Source organism: Physeter macrocephalus, unplaced genomic scaffold (genome assembly GCF_002837175.3).
Source record: "Physeter macrocephalus isolate SW-GA unplaced genomic scaffold, ASM283717v5 random_17, whole genome shotgun sequence".
In the NCBI taxonomy this organism is placed as follows: Eukaryota; Metazoa; Chordata; class Mammalia; order Artiodactyla; family Physeteridae; genus Physeter; species Physeter macrocephalus.
Window position 1 is genome coordinate 125,509 of NW_021145302.1, and position 19,539 is coordinate 145,047.

Consider the following 19,539-nt stretch of genomic DNA (forward strand, 5'->3'; position numbering starts at 1 on the left):
AGCGGCCATGGCTCACGGGCCCAGCCGCTCCGCGGCACGTGGGATCCTCCCGGACCGGGGCGCGAACCCGTGTCCCCTGCATCGGCAGGCGGACTCCCAACCACTGCGCCACCAGGGAAGCCCCAGAAACCTCATTCTTAAAGAAAAAAAGTTTTTTGAAAGAACCAACCCACGTGCTGCCCCACCCCCAGGACAGGAAAGCAGCCCAGGCCCGGGCAAAGGGCAGACACGTGCATCACGCTGCTTCCCGGGGAAAGGAGGGAGGCCTTCTGCCTTCCCCGCCTTCCGCCTGGAGGAGGAGCTGGGGCCTGGCCGTGGGAAGCCGCGCCCCTGCTGAGCCCTGGATTCTGGAAGGCGGGGCTTTAGCCGTCTCAGGTGGCGATGGGGGCTCATGAAGGTGAGCTCTCTTCTCAGAGCCGGCTCCCGAGGACCAGGCTAGGGCCACACCTGTGCTCAGGGCGCGAAGCCAACGAAGGGAACCCCGAAACCCAGGCTCTGCCCCAGAGGAGACGGGGCAGGTGCTGTTGGCAGCGTGCGGGTGTCTGGGTCGCCTCGGGGGCCTGTCCCAGCGGGAGGGGAGGCCAGGCTCCGGTGGGCAGACAGCTCCCCGGAGGTCAGGTTTCCATTTCGTTATTTAAAGCCCGGCTCCTGGCGGGCGGGCAGGGGCGGCCACCGCCTGCGTGACCAGGATGAGGAATCGCAATCCTGACTCGGCCCGCGTGCCCATGGCAACTGGCGTCGTGGCCTTGGAGACTAATCTCCAGGCTGCCAGCCGGCAGGGGCCTCTCTGGGCGGGGCGTTGCTCCTTGCGGAGGCCCTGGGCTGGGGAGCGGGCTCAGGCAGTCTCCCAGCTGAGGAGGGGGCATCTGGCCTCGCAGCAGGGGCCCCAGCCAGGCTCAAAATGCACCAGTTCCCACGGGCACAGCCTCTGCCACACCCCGCCCCCAACTCACGGTCATGCATGTGGGGACATGACCCATATGTGCACACAGGCCAAAACCATCACACTTCATTCCACAGAGCACTGGGACAGACAGCAGGTGTTCCTGCCCTCGAGAGAGTCCCAGGCTGGGAGGAGATAGGATATTTACAATAAAACAGACTTAGAAAAAAAGAGATTAGAGCACAGGGTGACACTTCTTGATTTGAGTGGTGGTTACACGGGGCATATCCATAGGTTAAAACTCATCACGCTGGACACTTAAGATTTATTCATTTTACTGTTAAGTAAATTATACTTCCGTCAAAGGTAAAAAGTGACACACAAGAAGCACAGGATGGTGGAAGGCGGAATCAGGGAAGACTCCTTGGAGGAGGCGATACCCAAGCTGACTGCAGTGTCATGTCACGTGCGAGCAGGAGTTTGCAGGGGAGGAGCAAAGCCAGGGCGGCAATACCCAGGCGCCGCTCACCTACAAGGGGGATGACTGCTCTGCCCCCCCGCAGGGCCCACCTCCTTGGAATAAAATGCTGAGCACATACGGCAGGATCTTTGAAGGAAAGCCAAATTACCGGCTGCTCAGGAAACCCAACCACCAGCCAGGGCCACCCATGTGTCTTGGTCGAGCCTGAGCTGAGCGCTGGGCTGAGTGGGGACGGGCCTGGCTCTGCGTGGCTGGAACGTCCAGGGCAGGGCAGGAAGTGGTGGGTGAAGACGAGGGCACGGTTGCTGGGGCCAGGTCAAGGACCTTGGAAGGTCATCGTTTAAGGGGTGGGAACCACCAGCAGGTCTGGGGCGGGGGCAAGACAAGGTTAGTTTAGGGGGTCCTGGCAGGTGAACTACAGGGCGCAGGACTGGAGATGGGGAACTGGTAGCTACCAAGCTTCTGCAACAGTCCAGGCCAGGGATGGCCACGTCTGAGGCAGATGATGGCAGTGGGACAGAGGAGAGGGATGGATGTGACCACTGAGCAGGGCAGAGCTTTGTGACTGAGTGGATGGGGGTGTCCTGAGAGGGAGGCGCCTGGAGTGACACCCGGGTTTCTGGTTCTGTTGATAGAGCGGATGAGGGTGTCCCCAGCTCAGCAGGGAACAGAGGGAGGAGGCTGGAGGACAGGAGGCCTAGAGGCTGACTCTGGGATCCTGAGGGACACCCGTAACCCGTGGGTGATCAGGGGCTGGGCTTGGTTGGAGCTCTGGGCAGAAGGGACAAGATCTGCAAGACATGTGGCAGGGCACTAGCAAAGGCCTAGCGTGCCAGGGAGAACACAGTGGGAGAAATCAGGGGCACTGAGGACAAGGGAGAGTCAGAGAGTCAGGGGAGGGGAAAAGGGTGGAGGTCAGAGGTCAGGAGGCTGGCCAAGGAGCCTAGAGGAACACAAAAACGGGGGTGGGAGGCGCGGCAAATGGGTGACCCCGGGGGAGCAGATGTAGAGGGCTGAGGAGTGGACGCAGGTGGAGGCCGTGGGGTGTGGGCGAGAAAGGAGGTACAGAAGGAGCGGTGGGGAGGGCTCAAAAGGCCTTCATCCTCTAGGATGAGAAAACCTGGAACCAATCGGTTGGGATGGAGACACAGTCTCCGCTGGGGACCAGGCCTCCCGGGTCCTTCCAGATGGACCCCAAAGCCTCTGAGTTCAGGACACAGGCCCAAGAACCCTTGTGCCAAACCCTCTGCCAATCCAGGACAATGAAGAGTGCCGACCCCACGGCCGCTTCTTTCCATCGGACGGGAAGGTGTGTGCCAGTCAGCGGAGGCTGGACCCAAAGTTGACCAGCCGGGGAGGCAGAGAGAGTGCTGGTCTCACCAGCCTCCCCAACAGGACGTGCCCACGTGGGGAGGGGATTCTGTTTTGTTCACGGCTGTCCCCCAGAACCACAGCGGGCAGTCCATAATACTTGCTGGGTGGATGAATGAGTCACTAAAAGGAACCAGAAGTCTGAAGAGTGAGGGAGAGGCAAAACCAAGCTGAGCCAGACTCCACCATCCCTGGCATCCAAGGCCCTGCGCCGGCACGTCCAACCCTACCACACCTGCACCCGGCCGGCCTGAGTCCCCCCTGCTGCCCCGTCTGCCCCTCTCGGCGTGAGGAGGGGGGGAAGTGCCTGGGCTTTGGGGTCAACCAAAGCTGGGATCAGGAGTCCACCCAGCCATCACCAGCCTGCGGCTTCCATTGGGCACCTAAACTCTCCACGTGTTTCCTCCTGAGCAAAATGGCACCCCCAAATGCGCCGCTCTCAGCATTGACAGGATCACGCGTGAGATCACGTGTGTAAAGTGTCTGGCTCAGGCCTGGAGATCCCACAGGCTCGGAGATGACGGTGATGACGGCTTCGCGCTGACGTCACCTGCTGAGTGGCTGTCTCCCCCTGACGTCCCCTGTCTCACCATCTCCAGGTCAGCTCAGCCGGGGCTCCTGACGGGCAGCACAAGGGCGCTTCTGTTCCCCTACGTGCTGGGGGGACTTGGGTGGGAAATGCAGGCCTGGCACTCAGCTGGGCATCAGGGAGCTGGCTGACCCTGGGCAGCTCATCACTGAGCTGAGTGGCAGCACTGCTTCTCAGGCATCTGCAGAGCTTGGGGGCTGGGTGTCAGGAGACGGTGGGAAGAAGCTCGGTGGCGCCAGCCCCTGGGGCGAGCGCATCTCCCGAGAGCCCCCCTGCCAGACGTAAACAGGCCTTCTCAGAAGGATGAGAAACGTGAACGCGGAGCAAGCACCAGGCCCCGTCTTGTCGGAACAGGGCTGGGCGGAAGAGAGCTAATCACTTGTGGGTGAGCTCATAGGGCCGCTGGGCTCGCTCACAGGCCCCCACCCCAACTGGCAACCCAGCCCCGCCCTCCTTCCTCCTGTTTCTGGCTTCTACTCAACCCGGCCCCCTGACCTGTGAGCCACCAGGGGTGTGGAGCAAGGGTCCCAGGAACCCATCGGAAGGATCCTAGCTTCTGACTCCTGATGACACCCTGAAGTGGAGCCTGGGCACCACCCATCTCTGAGCCTCAGTTTCCCCATCTGTAAGTGCAGAACTTGGGCTAGAAGTTCTCCGCTCCAGATGGAAGGGCCACCACGACCCCTCCCCGGCATCTGGCCTCTATACCTGCCCTGATCTACTCCAGAGCGGTCATCTGAGTCACCCGCCCCCTCAACACCCCTTCCTCATTTCTGGCCTGTCCACAGGCACCACCCCCAACCTGGATGCCCTCCAGCCCCCTCACCCTCTTGTTCTTACTCCTTTATTTCATTCTATTTTTTAAAATGCTTTATCTATCTATCTGTTTATTTATTTTGGCTGCGCAGGGATCTTAGCTGCAGTACACAGGATCTTCCTTGCGGCACGTGGGATCTTTATTTGCGGCAGGCGGACTTCTTAGTTGCGGCATGCGTGCGGAATCTAGGTCCCCGACCAGGGATTGAAGCCGGGCTCCCTGCAATGGGAGCGCAGAGATCCCTCTGGACCACCAGGGAAGTCCCCTGTTCCTGGCTCCTTTAAATCCTGACCACATACACTCCAGGACCCTTTCCTCCTGCCCTCCCCATTCCGGGGGCTCCCCCAGTCCTAGTCCTGGGCCTGTCCACCCCCCTGAGCCCCTTATCCACCTGAAGGATGCCACAGGACCCTAACTAATTGCACAGTATTTTCACTGCACCTGTTATGACATGGACCCAGAACTGGGGTGACTCAGGCCCAGTTCCCACCCCAGAGCTCCCAGGTGGGGAAAGAGAAGCCAAAGCTTATAAATGGTGACCCACTCATGAGAGAGGAGGCCACCCCCGTTCAGAGGTCCACTCATCAGGTATTTGTCAACTGCACCTGCTGCCTCCCCAGGTCCCTGCACCCTCTGTCTGCACACACTCACACACACATCTCATGGCTGACACGTGCTGGGGCCCCAAGTCCCATTCATTCCTTTCACAAATAGGTAAGTATCACCTGCAGACCCACTGTGTGCTCTAGACGAGGCACGCCACCAGACGGGGAAGATGGAGCCGCGCGGTCCATCCTGGGGGTGTCACGGTGAATCCCTGCCCCTGCAGGATCAGGGGGTTGGTTCACATCAGTGACCAGGTCCCCAGGGGATGAGACACATTCTTTTGCGGCTGGACGCTCACAGGCTCCCACACACAGGTGCACGCGGATCACCCCTCCCCGGCCACAGCTGCTTTCCCACACCATCACATCCGAGGCCCCTGCGCTCTGGGAGGGGGGCAGGATCTAGATCATCATCCACCCTACACTGGACAGCTGAGGCCCAGCGTGTAGGTGACCCGCCCTCCACCGCACGAGCCAGGGGGAGCCAGGGCTCCAGGCCACATTCCCGCTCCTCTCCCTGGCCCTCCCCTCCTGTGTGTACTCAGGCTGGTGCACAGACACCACTTCCTTCTCCAAACTCATGCCCCCATCTCCACCCTCACTTGGGCGAGGGGAGCCTAGCTACCTCGATCCACCGGGGACAACCTGGGGCTCCCCTAAAGCTCCGGCCCGGTGATGTGATTCAATAAAGTGACCCGTGCCTGCCCTTCTCTCCCAACCCCAGGGACGGGGAGAGCCTGGAGGAACCCAGCCCAGGTCACACCATTTCCCCCTTAGGGCCCGATCACTGCTGACGGGCAGCCCCCACTTCCAAAAGCCCGTGGTCTCGGGAGCGTGCACAGGGCCAGCCCTTGGGAGATCTGGGTCTAACTGACCGTGTGCCACCTACCGAGGCTGTGTGACGTAGGGCAACCTACTTGCCCTCTCTGGGCCTCAGTCTCCTCCTCCCGTAGACACCTATGGCACCCTGCTCCTTCCTTCCTCACAGAGCAGTGGTGGGAGGTGAGAGCCAGGCCCCAACGGAGCCTTTCTATCCAAATCCCACCTTGGCCTGGGTCCTGGCTGAACCTCACTTTTCCATGAAGCCTCACAGTACGGCCATCCTTATCAGCAGCCATGTGTGACCACCCAGTGCTGTGCTGTTAGCAACCTTCTTTCAACCCCCTGCAGCAACCCTCCAAGCACAACTCTACCCATCTGACAGATGAGGACACAGAGGCTCAGAAGGGCTGAGTAGCTTGCCCAAGGCCACACAGCAGGAAGACTTCGGGGCCAGCTTCAAAGCAAAGTCTGCCAGAGGCAAACATGTGCCCGACACCCACACACCTCCCCTGAGCAGCCCCCCAAGCACGGCTCACTGCCCAGTGGCTGGCGTGTGGGTATCTGCAGAAAGGCTGAGGGGTCCTCCATTGGTTCATTATTCCAAACTGTCTTTTTTGCCTCCCTCAAGAGAGTGAGGGGCTTCAGGACAGGGGCCGGGCCTCCTTTCTGGGGTTGCGGTGAGGCCCAAGGTGGGCCACCCGGAGTCATCATGGGTCCTGACAACCAGAAGGGACCCTACAGATACGCAGATGTAATTTTCTGAGCCAAAAACAGGGCGGAGGGCGGTGCCAAGATCGCAGGCCTTCCGGGATGTCGGGGTGAGCTGTGGAGACGGTAGAGGAGAATTCTGGCAGCTGTCAGCCCTCCGCGACGTGGGGTCGCCCAGTCTGCCCTCACGTCTGCAGCAGCAGACGCCAAGCCAAGAAAATGGGAGCAAGGAGGCCACTGATTTCATTTCCAAAAAAGAAACCCTGTCTGAAGCCTGGGATGAGAAAAGCACTCCTCTTCCAAAGTTCCGTCCCTGCAGAGGGGCAGGCCGGCAGGGAGGGGTCCCAGGCACTGCCCCTGGCATCTCTAGGTCCCCTCCCGTTGGGCTCCAGGGTCCTGGCCCTCCAAGGCCTGCAGAGCGAGAACCCTCCTGGTGGGACTGACATAGCTCTGAACTGGCTCCCCAAGGTGCGTGGTGGGTACCTGGACCTTAGCCAGCGCCAGCTCCGTGCCACGCCCACGACCCCACCACCCCACGTGCTCGCGGAAGTCTCGAGAGCTCTCGGCAGTGCCACGAGGACGGACGCGGCCCACGCAGGCAGTGGCTCAACATTACACCAGATAAACGTAGCACCTGCAGCACCAAGACTGGGTCCACCCGTACCAGGAGCGTCACTACCCATGATATCCACCTGCCCCCGGGGTTCCAGGGGTCTCTTTTTTAGGCAGTCCTTCCAGTTCGTCCGCCCCATTCTACAGACCCCAAGGATGGTGCCCGCTGGGATGTACCTGGACACGTGATGAGGCTTGAGGTTTCCCCGAGGTGACACCACAAGCTCCCGGGGGCAGAAATCGGTGCCCCTCTCTCCTGCTTGGTCCCAGGGGCCATCAGCCTACACCCCATTGCATCAGCTGCCCAGCAGCCTCCTGCCTCCGAGCAGAATCTACAGCCACCAGGTCCCGCTGTGGACTCTCCTCTCTCCGCCTCTGGGGTGTTTCCCATACCCCGACCACTCTCACTCCCCTACCCCCACCCCTCACCGCGGTCTGCCCCCAGACCTCCGGCCAGCTGTTCTGCCTCTTAGCCAGCGCCAGCTCCGTGCCACGCCCACGACCCCACCACCCCACGTGCTCGCGGAAGTCTCGAGAGCTCTCGGCAGTGCCACGAGGACGGACGCGGCCCACGCAGGCAGTGGCTCAACATTACACCAGATAAACGTAGCACCTGCAGCACCAAGACTGGGTCCACCCGTACCAGGAGCGTCACTACCCATGATATCCACCTGCCCCCGGGGTTCCAGGGGTCTCTTTTTTAGGCAGTCCTTCCAGTTCGTCCGCCCCATTCTACAGACCCCAAGGATGGTGCCCGCTGGGATGTACCTGGACACGTGATGAGGCTTGAGGTTTCCCCGAGGTGACACCACAAGCTCCCGGGGGCAGAAATCGGTGCCCCTCTCTCCTGCTTGGTCCCAGGGGCCATCAGCCTACACCCCATTGCATCAGCTGCCCAGCAGCCTCCTGCCTCCGAGCAGAATCTACAGCCACCAGGTCCCGCTGTGGACTCTCCTCTCTCCGCCTCTGGGGTGTTTCCCATACCCCGACCACTCTCACTCCCCTACCCCCACCCCTCACCGCGGTCTGCCCCCAGACCTCCGGCCAGCTGTTCTGCCTCAACGCGTCCACCCAGCCTCCTGAAGCGGAAGCCCGGGGAGGCTGCGGGGCACCTGCAGGAGGACAGGGAGCCCTGGACCCAGAGTCACGAGATGTGGTTTTGGATCCTGATTCTTGTAACTCTGGGACCTTAGCCACATGTCTTCCCAGCCCCGGGCCTCGGCTTCTCCATCTGAAAAGGACAAGAGGTCAACGTATCCCGAGGTCCCCTCCAGCTCTAAGGGTTGTGGCACACCCCATCCAGGAGGCTCAGGAGTAGGGGAGGGAGAAGGGTGCCTGAGGAAGGTGGCACGGGGGCTCCCACAGAAGCTCTGGGCCCCAGCCCTGGGCAGAAGTCACATCCTGAAAGACAGACCCCGACTGGTTGCCAGGGAATGGGTGTGTGTGTGGATCTACTTAATGGGTCAGGACTTCTTTTTGGAGTGATGAAATGCTCTGAAATTAGACCATGGTGAACACTGCACAACTTTACGAATATATGAAAACACACTGCAGTGTACATTTTACTTTTTTTTTTTTTTTTTGGCCGCACCGTGCAGCACATGGGATCTTAGTTCCCTGACCAGGGATCGAACCCGGGCCCCCTGTAGGGGAAGCACGGAGTCTTAACCACTGGACCACCAGGGAAGTCCTGAAGTGTGCATTTTAAAGGAAATAATTTTCAAAAAAAAAAAAAAATCCAACATGCTAGAGAGGAAGAGAACAAAGTCCCTGAAGGCACCACTGAGCCCCAACCCGAGGCTCTGAGGACCTACCCACAGGCTTCTTCTTGGGGGGAATACATAAACCCCTCTCGGTTTACGCCTCTGTACTTGGGTTTTCTATTACCTGGAGCCAAACACGCTCCTAACTGATGGTCTCGTCCCTGTGCCACCTGCCGGGACTAGAGGGGCTCCGCACGCTGGGCGGCACGTGTCTGAGGCTGGTGGTCAGGACTCAGCTAAACGTCAAGTTACCGGGCACGGTCGCGGCCAGCGGCCTCTGGATCACCACGCAGATGTGCGCACACGCACGTGCACACACAAGAGCGCGTGTCTAAATAGTCCAGGCGATTAACTGTGCTGAGGCTTCGCTCTCTCCACACGCACCAGCTGCCCTTCACGGAGGGGGAGCCCCCCAAACCGGTCTGCACGCAGTGCCCCCCGCCACCGTCGCCATTACCCTCTGGACGCCTCTGAGAGGCACAGCCAGGCCAGCAGAGGCAGCAACTGGGGACGATGGGGTGAGCCTGGGAGAGCTGGGACGGAAGGGTGGAAAAGCCCCTTGACCTTCCAAGGCCCCGCCCCAAATGTCCCGGCACCCAGCTTGCTTCTAATTCACCTAACAAGTTGGTACAGGACACTCACCGTGTCAGGCAGCGAGCTGGGGGCAGGGATGCGGAGGGACGGGGCAGCACGGCCCTGACCCGTGGGAGGGAGACGGACAAGCACAAGGCCAGTTGGAACACAGCAGGTGAGGAGCGCTGAGCTGTAGGAACACAGAGGAGGGGCACTTAACACAGACCCGGGAGGGGACATCAGAGAAGGCTTCCGGAGGGAAGTGACGTCCAAGCTGGGACCCGCAAGAACCCACCCCAGACTACCCTTGTATCCCACCTGTCCTCCAGTCACCTCCTGCAGGCTGCCCTCAGGCCCACTGGGGAGCACGGTGGGGCCCGTACCCCGGGTAGCCCAGCACCAAGGTGGGCTTGGTATCAGGATGCCTGATCACCCACCCAAGGGTCTGAGAGGTGGACAGGCCAAGGGGACTAAGCACTTCTACCCCTGGGGCTTTCCCAGCTTACGGAAACAGAGACTCAGGCACGGCACAGCCCACGCTCCGTGGGCAGAGGAGGCAAGAGCAGAGAGGGGGAGGACGGCGTCCAGTCCCTCTCTGGGCAGGCCTGGAGCTCTCCAAGGGCCAGCCTCTGGGATCATCGTGTGACAAGCTGAGAAAACGCTCTTCACCGCGATGGGGACCAGCTGCTCCCAGCCGAACACGCGGATCCTCCCAAGAACCCTGTCGTGCAGGGATAACCACGCTCATTTGTTCAGATGAGGCTCAGAGAGGTAAAGTCACTCGCCTGAAGTCACACAGCAGGTGAGGGGTAGAACTGGGGCTCGAACCCTTGCCTGTCTGGTTTCAAAGGCTCTGATGGCTAAATGGCACCCTGCTGGGAAGTGGGGAAGCTTTAAGGCAGCCAAAGGAGCCTGCCCCCAAGGAGGGGCACTGGCCTCCCACCCGGGGCATCCTGGAGCATCTATCTCCCCGCCCTGGATGTGCGGAGAACAGAGCATCTGAGGCAGTGGCTGGCTCCGGGTGGGCGGGTGGCCAATGGACCAGGATCAGAGGGAGGATGTGGTTAGCCTATCCACCCAGAGGGCTGCACCCCCAGCCAGGGTACACATGGAGAACAGGGGCACCTAGCTCCTTCCCAGAGGCCCTACCTTTCCCAAGCTGGGCCTCTCTGCTGAAAGCCACCACACCTGAAAAACCAGCTCCTGGATAAACATGAGACACCAGATGGGCCCAGTCACAAGACCCCCTTGGAGCCCGCCAGGACCACCTTGGAGCTGGCTGGGTGGGTGGGCAGGCAGGAGTCCTGCCTGCTCCAGGGAGCCACCCAGGGGCACCCGAGGGCCCTTCTGCACAGGGCTAGCCTGCCATGGTCCCTCCACCGAGCACAGCCCAGGCGTGGGACTCAGGGGTCCAGCTTTTGAGGACATGGGGGAGGGGACAATGGTGGGGTGGAGGGGGGGCGCAGCTGGCTCATCAGGAAAAGTCAATGACTTCCTCACAAGAAACAGTTAAAGCCCCCCAGATCTCTCAAAACACCCATGCAGGCCATGCTGCTGTCACCCACGGTGTTCCCTTTCCTTAGGAAGCCACGACCCCTGGGGGGGCCCCCCTTCACTCAGGGACCGCCATTCATGAGCCCACAGGCAGTGCTGCCTCGGTTTTCTAGATGGTCAAACTGAGGCTCAGCTGCCTGGCAGCCATCCAAGCCACGCGCAGCAGGCAGGCGGCAGAGCTGGAATCGGCCTGACCAGAAGCTTCTGTGACCAACCGAAATCTCAGTGCCGCCGCCCACACGAACATTCAGGAGAACAGCCACAGCCAACTGTGGGTCTCAGATGTTTGTCAACGAACATTTTATTTAGAGCCCTAACAGGTAACTTGGATAGAAGTGGCCCTACTCTAACTCAGAGGGGGACACAGGGTGCTGGAAGCCCGCATGTCCCCACCTCCTTCCCCCGCGGGGTCCCGTGCTCTCCAGGGCTCTGTGGAAGCCCAGCGGCTTGTGTGACCCCTGCTGAGTCTCACGCTGGCCCTGGAAACCAGATGCTCTGTTCTCCTGTTCACAGAGGACCACGCCGAAGCACAGAGATGTGGTGTCACTCACCCGAGGTCACACAGTCCCATTCTGTTTGACCCTAAATCATGTTCCTGCCTGCCCTCCTTCCATATCCGCTTGTTTCAGGAAAACACAGAATTTGTATCCCAAACTATAGAGCCACAGAAGAAGTGGAGACCAGGGACTCACTGCCAGAAACCCCCAGACTCCTGGGGGAGTGGGGCACACAGAGATGGGCAAGACACCACCGGGCACAGAGAGCTTCCCTCCCTTCAGGTTCACCCTCTTCCCCCAGAGCATCAATTGTCCAGGGAGCCACCTGGTCGATGGGTGGGTGGAAGACTGCAGCCCTGAGGGCGGCCGCAGGCAGGTGTAATTTCATCGGGAGCTCCCCGTCTGTGCAAGTCACCAGAAACGGAGGATGAAATTCCAGCTCTGCGGACAGAAGTGTGCAGCGATCCTGGCTCAGGCTCGGCTCTCAAAGCGGGTGGGGAGGGGGTGTCTTTGTGAACATGAGGAAAAGATACCCCCTCCTCTGGGCAGCCCCAAGCCGGAGCTCAGCTCTCCTCCACGAGAAGAGTGGCAGAGCTCTGTGGTATAGCCATGCCATGGAGTACTACTCAGCCACCAAAAGGACCATCTCCGGATGCCCCGACAATGAATTAGGTGGAATGGAAGAAGCTAGACGCAGGCTGCATACCGCGTGATTGCATTTATGTGACGCTCTGGAGGATGCGAAGCCATAGAGACAGAAACCAGATCAGGGGTTGCCAGGAGCTGGGGGAAGGGAGGGGGCTGGCTGCATACGGGCTTGAGAGAAACTTTGTGGGGGATGGAATGTTCTATGTCTTGACAGGGGCTGGGCTATGTGAATGCATGCATTGGTCGAGTTCCTTGGACGGCACACTTAAGCCCTAGGCATTTCACCAGATATTCCTCATCTCTCGACAATATATATGACAACACGTGGGGTGAGCCCTTCCTACGTGCCAGCCTGGGGCTGGATGCCAGGACCTGAGACCCCGCAGACCTGGTGCCTCTGCAAGTTTCTCACTAGCTTGTGGAGTGACCGATGGATGGATGGACAGATACAGAGCCCCCCATAGGGCAATTCTGCCAGTAGCCAGAAAACGTACCTTGAGACCCCACTAGACCCCACCAGCAAACAGGCCTGGCCCTGCCCAAGCCTCCAGGAGAGAAGCAGCCTGAAGGGTCTCCTCCAGCTACAGGCCAGGAAGGGACATGGCCTCAGCTGTCCCTCCTTCGCCAACCACACAGCCAGGCCGGGCGCCTATGAGCTGCCCAGGACCCCAAGCCCTCAAGCTGGGACCTCTCGCCTCTGGCTTCCCACCCCGTCTCCACTCCAGACCTGCAGCAGTGTGACCCACCTACCCCTCTGTGGCGCCTCCACCATGCAACACTGAACCCCCCAAAACCACAGCACCACCATCGGGCTTGGGCAGAGCCGGGGCATCATCTCGCCACTTTACACACAAACACACAGCCAGCTGTGGGGAGGGGACATGGGTCACTCCCTGGCCTTGGGCCCTCCCGCGACATTCCAGGGGCCTCAGTGCAACACAGGGGCTGGGGCTTCTGCCTCAGATGGCGGCATGGCAGCGGGGACGTAATTCCCAGCAACCAGAGTGCTGTACTCACCCGGCATCCCTTTAAAGGGACAACCCCTCAAACCTGTGACCAGCCCAACAAGGACCCTCCCCTACCAGGGGCCCCAGAGGCGCAATCTCCAGCCTTGGGCGGGGAGCACCAGAGAAACAGCCTCCCAGGGCTCAGGCCTGGCTCTGCAAGTCCTAATTCGGCGTCAGCTAGGGCGACCCCGGCAACTTCCCTGCTCCTCCCAACACTTCTTAAGACACCGTATGGACCGCAGCGGCACAGAAGACTCTGGCACACCAGGGCCTCCCAGACTGGGGATCCCTGAGGCCCCACGGACCCAGGCCTAACGGGAGGTCTGGACGCTTGGACCCCAGACAGGAGAAAGCCCAACCGAGGAAATCAGAATCGCCGCTGCTGGGTTCAGACTCGCTCTAGACCATCCCCCGACCCTCAGGTTGAGTCCTGACCCCAAGTCCAGGCCCCAGCCACACCCTGAGTCCCTCCCTAGCCCCCAACAATCTCACTGCCCAGAGGCTGCAGCTGAAAGGTTGCCAGAAAAAACACAAGACCCCCAGTTCAGTCTGAACTTCAGGTAAACAGGAAGTAAATTTTTAGTGTCATTTACAGCCCCAATACCGCATTATCTGTCGCTTATCCGAAATCCAAATGTCACCGGGTGTCCCTCTTTTAACTGGCTAAATCTGGCAGCCCGGAGCAGGTGGTCCTGAAGGAGGGAGACAGGTGGGCACACAAATAGCTGTGGGTCAGCCAGGCCCAGCTCGGGACCAGGAGGCAGGGAGCTCGGAGCGAGAGTCCTGCTCCCTGCCTGGCACACCCCCGCCAGTCACCCCAAGCCCGTGCCTGGTCAAAGCAAAGCCTCACCCAGCTCATTCAGGAAACCCAACTCACCCCGAAGCGAACAAGGGCTGTGCCCCCTGCGCCATCCTCCCCCAGAGCTCTGAGCCTCTTTGCGTCCTCAGACATAACCCACAGCACTAAGTCTGAAGTGACGAAATATCGACCCCAGTGGAACAGTCCCAGCCAGACATCCTGCAAATGAGGAACCTGGGAGCCCAGCAAGGCTGGCTCCCCCTGGGACCGCCCTGGACACCCCAACGTTTACACCCAGAAGTCTCCACTGTCACCCTGTCACCAAAGGGGTGACATGCCACTGTCTTGGGACCAGGTTTGCCTCCTTCACTCCTCCCATATAAAACTATCCTCCCACAGCCTGCCCTGCTTGTGAATTCCTGCCGGGAATTCCCTTCCAGTCACCATAAGGGGTCACATCTCGTAGGCCCCACATCCTCCCGGGGGCTCCCAAGCCCTCGGTCCCGGGTCTTACTCTACTCTCCGGGACTTGTGAATTAACCCTGCAGCTCCTGTCCCCAGTGCCCCCTGAGGCCTCCACAGAACCCCTGGAGCTGGCACACCCTCCTGGTGTGTCCCAAGGAACCTGGCTCTGTCCTGGCTGCAGGGCATCCAAGAGAGAGATGTCCGCAAATGGCTGAGAGTCGGAGGATCAAGAGACGCTGGATGGATGACGCTCAGGGAGCAAAGGCTCAGGTTTGAGGGAGACACAGGCTGGGGTGATGGGGTGAGGAGCCTCCCAGAGGATGTGGGGCAGGAAACTCAGGGAAAGACCCTGGGATTCCAACCATTGTGGGAACCTGCCCCAGAGATGGGAATTCAGGAAGAACACGAGAACATGTGCTTAGCAATTCGGACCCTGGGGCAGGACTTCATTCATTCATTCACTCAGTAAGTATTTGGGGACCAGCCCTGGGGCACCACGGAACCAAAAGCAAACCTCAGTCCCCGCCCTGTCCCTAGTACAACCGGGAAGTGTAACTCTTGATGAAGATCAACGTTGGGACAGGGGAACGACAGAATGTCATGGGGACACAGAGGTAGCACCTTGGCCAGTCCTGGGAAGGTTTGGGAAGGCTTCCGGCTGGAGGACATGACAGCCAGCTGAGTCCTGACAGAGGAGAGGAAAAAGGCAAATTCTACAGCTCTTATCCCCCATCCTCACCAAGTGGGGCCATTTAAGGAAGCCCTGCCCCCGCAGGTGGGAAGAACCTCTGAGGTGAGGGGAACTGCACGTGCAAAGGCCATTCAGGAAAACTGCAAGATTGCAGGTTTCAAAGAATGGGCCCAGGAGGCAGCGGGTGGGCAGACGAGAGCCAGAGGACACGAAGCAGAACCTGTAATGAGGATGGACCGGCAGATGTGGTCTGTGGTTCCAAGGTCACGCTTAGGACACGAGAGCCCCAAGCTGTCACCCACCACATCACCCTCAGATCCTCACCCGGGGTCTCCAACAACTGGGCCATTACCGAACTGGGGACGCCCTGGCTGCTGGAGACAGGGAGGCTGCAAGAACAGCTGTCTCCGAGACCCCTATCATTACGTCTGCCTTTCCGACTATTTCCAAGCATCAAACAACTGGAACCACGTCTGAAGGCTAGCCAGCTCGGGGAGACTGCCGTAAATGAACAGATAAAGCACACTGCAAATAAATGACCCTTCCTCCAGCATCTAGAGAACGGTCCTCTTAAGTAGGTTAAGCCTGCCCCTACAATGCTACCTTCCCAGACCCAGTTTTGCAACCTTTTCCCCCCCAAGTCCACCCACATTTTGAACGAGTGGTCAGTGAGTGGCGGCCGAGTCCCAACCCTGCCTCGCTTCCTCCGCTGGGGTCCTCTGGGACCCTTTGAGTCTGAGCCACAACTTTCTAGGTCACCCTCGGAGCAGGGTACAGAATGGGGTGTGGTCTTAAGCTCCCCACCTCCCAGAAGCAGACTGGGGGCTCTGACATCCCGTCCCCCTGGGGCCAGGCCTATCCCTTGGTCCACAGGTCCCTGTTCAGAAGAAGGCAGAGGGTACCTCCCACCCTCCTGGACCCCCACTCCTGATGGCCACCTGACCGCCCCCATCCTTTCTGCCCTTGTGCCCGGCCCCTCCCTGCCAGCAGCCACCAACCTCCCCACCACCACTGCCTCTCACTCTGAATAAATAATCGATGCCCTTACCCTTTGGGAATGACGCTGCTGAAATAAATGGGCTGCTCAGAGGCACTTCCCCAGCCCGGAGGCCCCAGGTCAGTACTAGGGAGCAGCTGTCCTAGCCACCGAGCAACCAGACACACGAGGGAGACGATAGCCAGAGGGGTCGGAGCAGCTTCTGGCCACCCCTTCCTTCTGCTGTGGGCAGTAAGAGAAGCCCCCGCAAATGCCCACTCCTCTAGAAGCTGTCCGGGCCTGCCCCACGCCCCACATCAACAGTACCATACTCCACCCAAGGCCATCGCTTTCCCCACGTGCCGGGCAAGGAGACACTTACATGCCGAGCTCCCTCACTTGGGCTGTGATGTGGACATAGGAGCCTCCCACCCCAGGTCTAGTCCTGGGAGCCTGGGTCACAGGGCCAGATGTCCAGGGCTCGAGCCCCCTCCAGCAATGCCAGGAGGGCGGAACTCTCAGCTGCACTGTCCCCCTCTGCCCTGGGTCCAGGCCGGGGCATCACCCCTCTCCCTGGCCACAGGCAGGGGCTGGGGAACCCAGGAAAGGCATTAAGCCCATCATACCCAAAGCCCATCCAGCATCCTATGGCTGCTCCAGGGGCCTCCCCACCCATCTGCGGGAACTCAGAGACCACCCACAGACAGGGCATCCCCAACTTGCCCCTCTGAAAGCTTTGCGACCCCCCACTGCCGTCCTCTGAGTCTCCTTCCCCCCACCCCACGAGAAGCTCAGCTGCCACCACTCAGGCCAGCCCCCTCCCCAGGGACCCCAACAGGAACCACTGTGCCGGGGCGGTCCTGCCTGGCTGTCCTGTTCAGTCCTGCCTGAACTCAGCCTATAAGTGGGGGGCGCCGGCCAGGAGACCGGCCCAGCCCGAGGAAGGCGGAGGTGGGGGGAATTGGGGGGCGGGGGCCGCGGCCTTCCCAGCCCCCTCCGCTCCCACACTGGCGCCCGCCGTCTGGGCAGCACAACTGACCTCATTCGCCAACTGCAGCAGCCTGCGGGCGCCCGCTGCCCGCCCCGGGCGCCCCTACCTCCGGAAGGGCCGGGGGGTGACAGCTCCCGACTGCCACCCCCCCACCGGCAGGTGGGGGCGGCCGTCCCTCCCCTCCCCCGGCCCGAATTATAATCCCAGTCACGTGCCTCCCAATGCACCCAAAAGCCGGACCCAGATTCTGTAACACCTTGAGGGGGAGGGGCGGGGGCCCCGGGGGGGGGGGAGGAGAGGGGAGAAGGGCCTCGGCGCCCGCCCCCCGCAAAAGTTTCTCCTACCTTGGAGGATCCCCAAGCGCTCCTGCCAGCGGCGCCCCGGCCCCGGCCCGCGGCCAGGACTCAGACTCCTGCCGCTGCCTCCTTAATTAATCCAGGAGAATGGGGGAAGGAGAGGGAGAGAGAGGCGCGGAGCGGCGGAGGGGGCGGGCGGGAGGAGAGCGGGGCGCTGGGCGGGGAGGGGGCCCGGCGGGGGCTCTCGGGCCGGCCGGGGGGCTGGCGCTCGGCGGCCCCCACCCCCGGCGCGGGCTGCGGCGGAGGGCGGGGCGCGGCGCGGGGAGCGGAGCCGAGAGCGGGAGCGCAGGGAGGCTCTTTGTTCTGTAATCCCAGTAAGATTGCCAGCCATTCGCCCCGGCCCTAATCCCAGCCCCGCGCAACACCACCCTCCATTGGCTGCCATTTACATACGGGATTAGCCCGCCCTGCCCGCCCCGCGCCCCGGCCTGGGCACCGCGGGGGGAGCGCCGTGCCCCCGCCCCGCGCCCGGCGCCCTGAGCGCGCTCCGCCGCAGCGCCCGCCGCCAGGGTGGCCCGCAGGAGGGGCGGCCTCGGCGCCCCCTGGCTGCCCGCGACGCCCCTCTGCCTCCCCAGGTCAGGCCGGGGCGGATTAGAAAGCCGAGGCTCGGCCCCGGGAGACCCGGGCGCAGGAGCCGGGCCGGAGGGTCAAGGTCACTCAGCGGGCGCCGGGAGGATCCCCGGGAGACACCAGGGCCCCGGAGCGACCGTAGGCCCGGCGCGCCACGCGCTGGGGAAACTGGAAGTGCAACGGCTGGTCACCCCTGCCGTGCCCAGGTTATTTCCCGGTGGCTTGGCCCGGGTGCCTCTTTCAGCCTTTGTCCCCTGGGATGGAAAGGAAGGCAGTGACATGCCCAAGGTCACAGCAGATGCAGTTGAACACGCCAGGTCCCGTCTTGTCTGGGCAGCCCTCCTGATTCCCCCGACCCAGGCCACCCCCTTCTCCTCCATACCAGCCGTGCTAAGGAGTCAGAAGCACACCTCCGATCCCCTGCAAAGCGTGCATCTTAATTCATCACGAGGAGCACGGTGCTTCATCGCAGTGCCCTGAGCCCTGTGCTAGGCCCTTGCTATGCTGGACACCTTGGGGAGGAAAACAGACCAGGCAGGCCCCAACCCCAGGGAGTGCCTGGCCTAGATGGAGAGAGTCAGATTGAGAATCTACTAGGTCTTAGCAAAGCCCACTGGGGCCCTGCCGGGCACACAACGGGCCCTTGGTAAAGGCTGACCTTGGCTGGCCAGGTGTCCCCCTGGCAGGCTGTGTCCACACTGCCCAGCCCGAGGCCAAGCCCAGAGGGGCCCTTGTGCCCAATGAATGCTTTGCCCACAGAGGGTATCAGCCAGAGCAGGGGATTGGGAATGAGGCCACAGTCATACCCTCCATCCCATGCTGCCCCGGCCTCTTGGGGATACTGTCTCATCCTCCTTGTCACCGGGAGGCTTGGGGACACCTTGAAGCACCCTGTCTTGTGGTCCCCCTCAGACTCACATCCCCACCCGCCCTGTGCCGGCCCTGGTGTGGCAGTGACTAAGGGGAAAGGCCAGGGTCTGGAGCCTGACCAGGTGGCTTCAAATCCTGGCTCTTACCACCGTGTGACCTTGGGCAAGGCAGTTCACCCCTCAGAGCCTCCATTTCCCCCTTCCTGCAGCCTCTCAGTGAACCACGGCGTGGCCTCTGCAGATAACAGTGATGAGGGCACTGCTAGTTAAGCGTCTACTAGGCACCTGTATCTACTAGGCATATTACCTAGGCTATCACCATTCCTTACATGAAGCCTGCAAGGCAGTATTATTGGCCTCGTTTTATAACGAGATGAAGTGACTTGCTTAGGGACATGCAGCATGTGCGTGGCTTTGCTGGGACCCTCTCCATAGCCCTCATTCTGCCTGCTGGCCTATGGTCCCTCCATTACATCTGCACAGACCCATGAGGTTTTGGGGGTTAGGCATGGCCTCAGTGGGCCCAGCTAGGGGAAGCTGGTCCCAGGAAGGGCTGGCTGGCTGAGCTGTTGGCTTCTGGGCAGAATGCTTCCTGGACCCCAAGTCCAGGGGCAGAGTGCCAGAAACCTCTGGACCCCGGGGCCTAAAGGACCCGAGGCTTGGTGTGTGCTCAGGACTGCCCTCTGCAGGCAGAATCCAGAGCGGCAGACAAACAAGTGGAGCGCTGGGAGGGCATGGCCTGCCTCTGGGCTGCTCCTCCCAGTGGGAACAGCCAGCCTCACTTCAGCCTCACCCAGGCAGACACTGGGGGCAGTGTGATAGGCCAGAAGGCCCTGGCCTGGCATGTCCAGGCCCCGGTCAGTTGCGAGTGACTGGGGTATGACAGCTGGCT

The 19,539-nt window shown here is 61.1% G+C and overlaps 1 protein-coding gene across 10 annotated transcripts in view; it reads right to left on the reverse strand.

Moving 5' to 3' along the window:
• GTF2IRD1 (GTF2I repeat domain containing 1) overlaps nt 1-17,417 on the reverse strand; it is a 114,313-nt gene extending 96,896 nt beyond the window's left edge. For 8 of the 10 annotated variants that reach the window (XM_028483285.2, XM_055082106.1, XM_028483283.2 and 5 more), the window contains exon 1: nt 17,197-17,417. The gene's annotated coding sequence lies outside the window, so the exon portion shown is untranslated. Of the gene's footprint in view, nt 1-9,293; nt 9,415-17,196 lie in introns of all 10 variants that reach the window. The other 2 variants (XM_055082107.1, XM_028483286.2) reach the window with 1 other exon arrangement.
• Nucleotides 17,418-19,539: the final 2,122 nt, after the last annotated feature.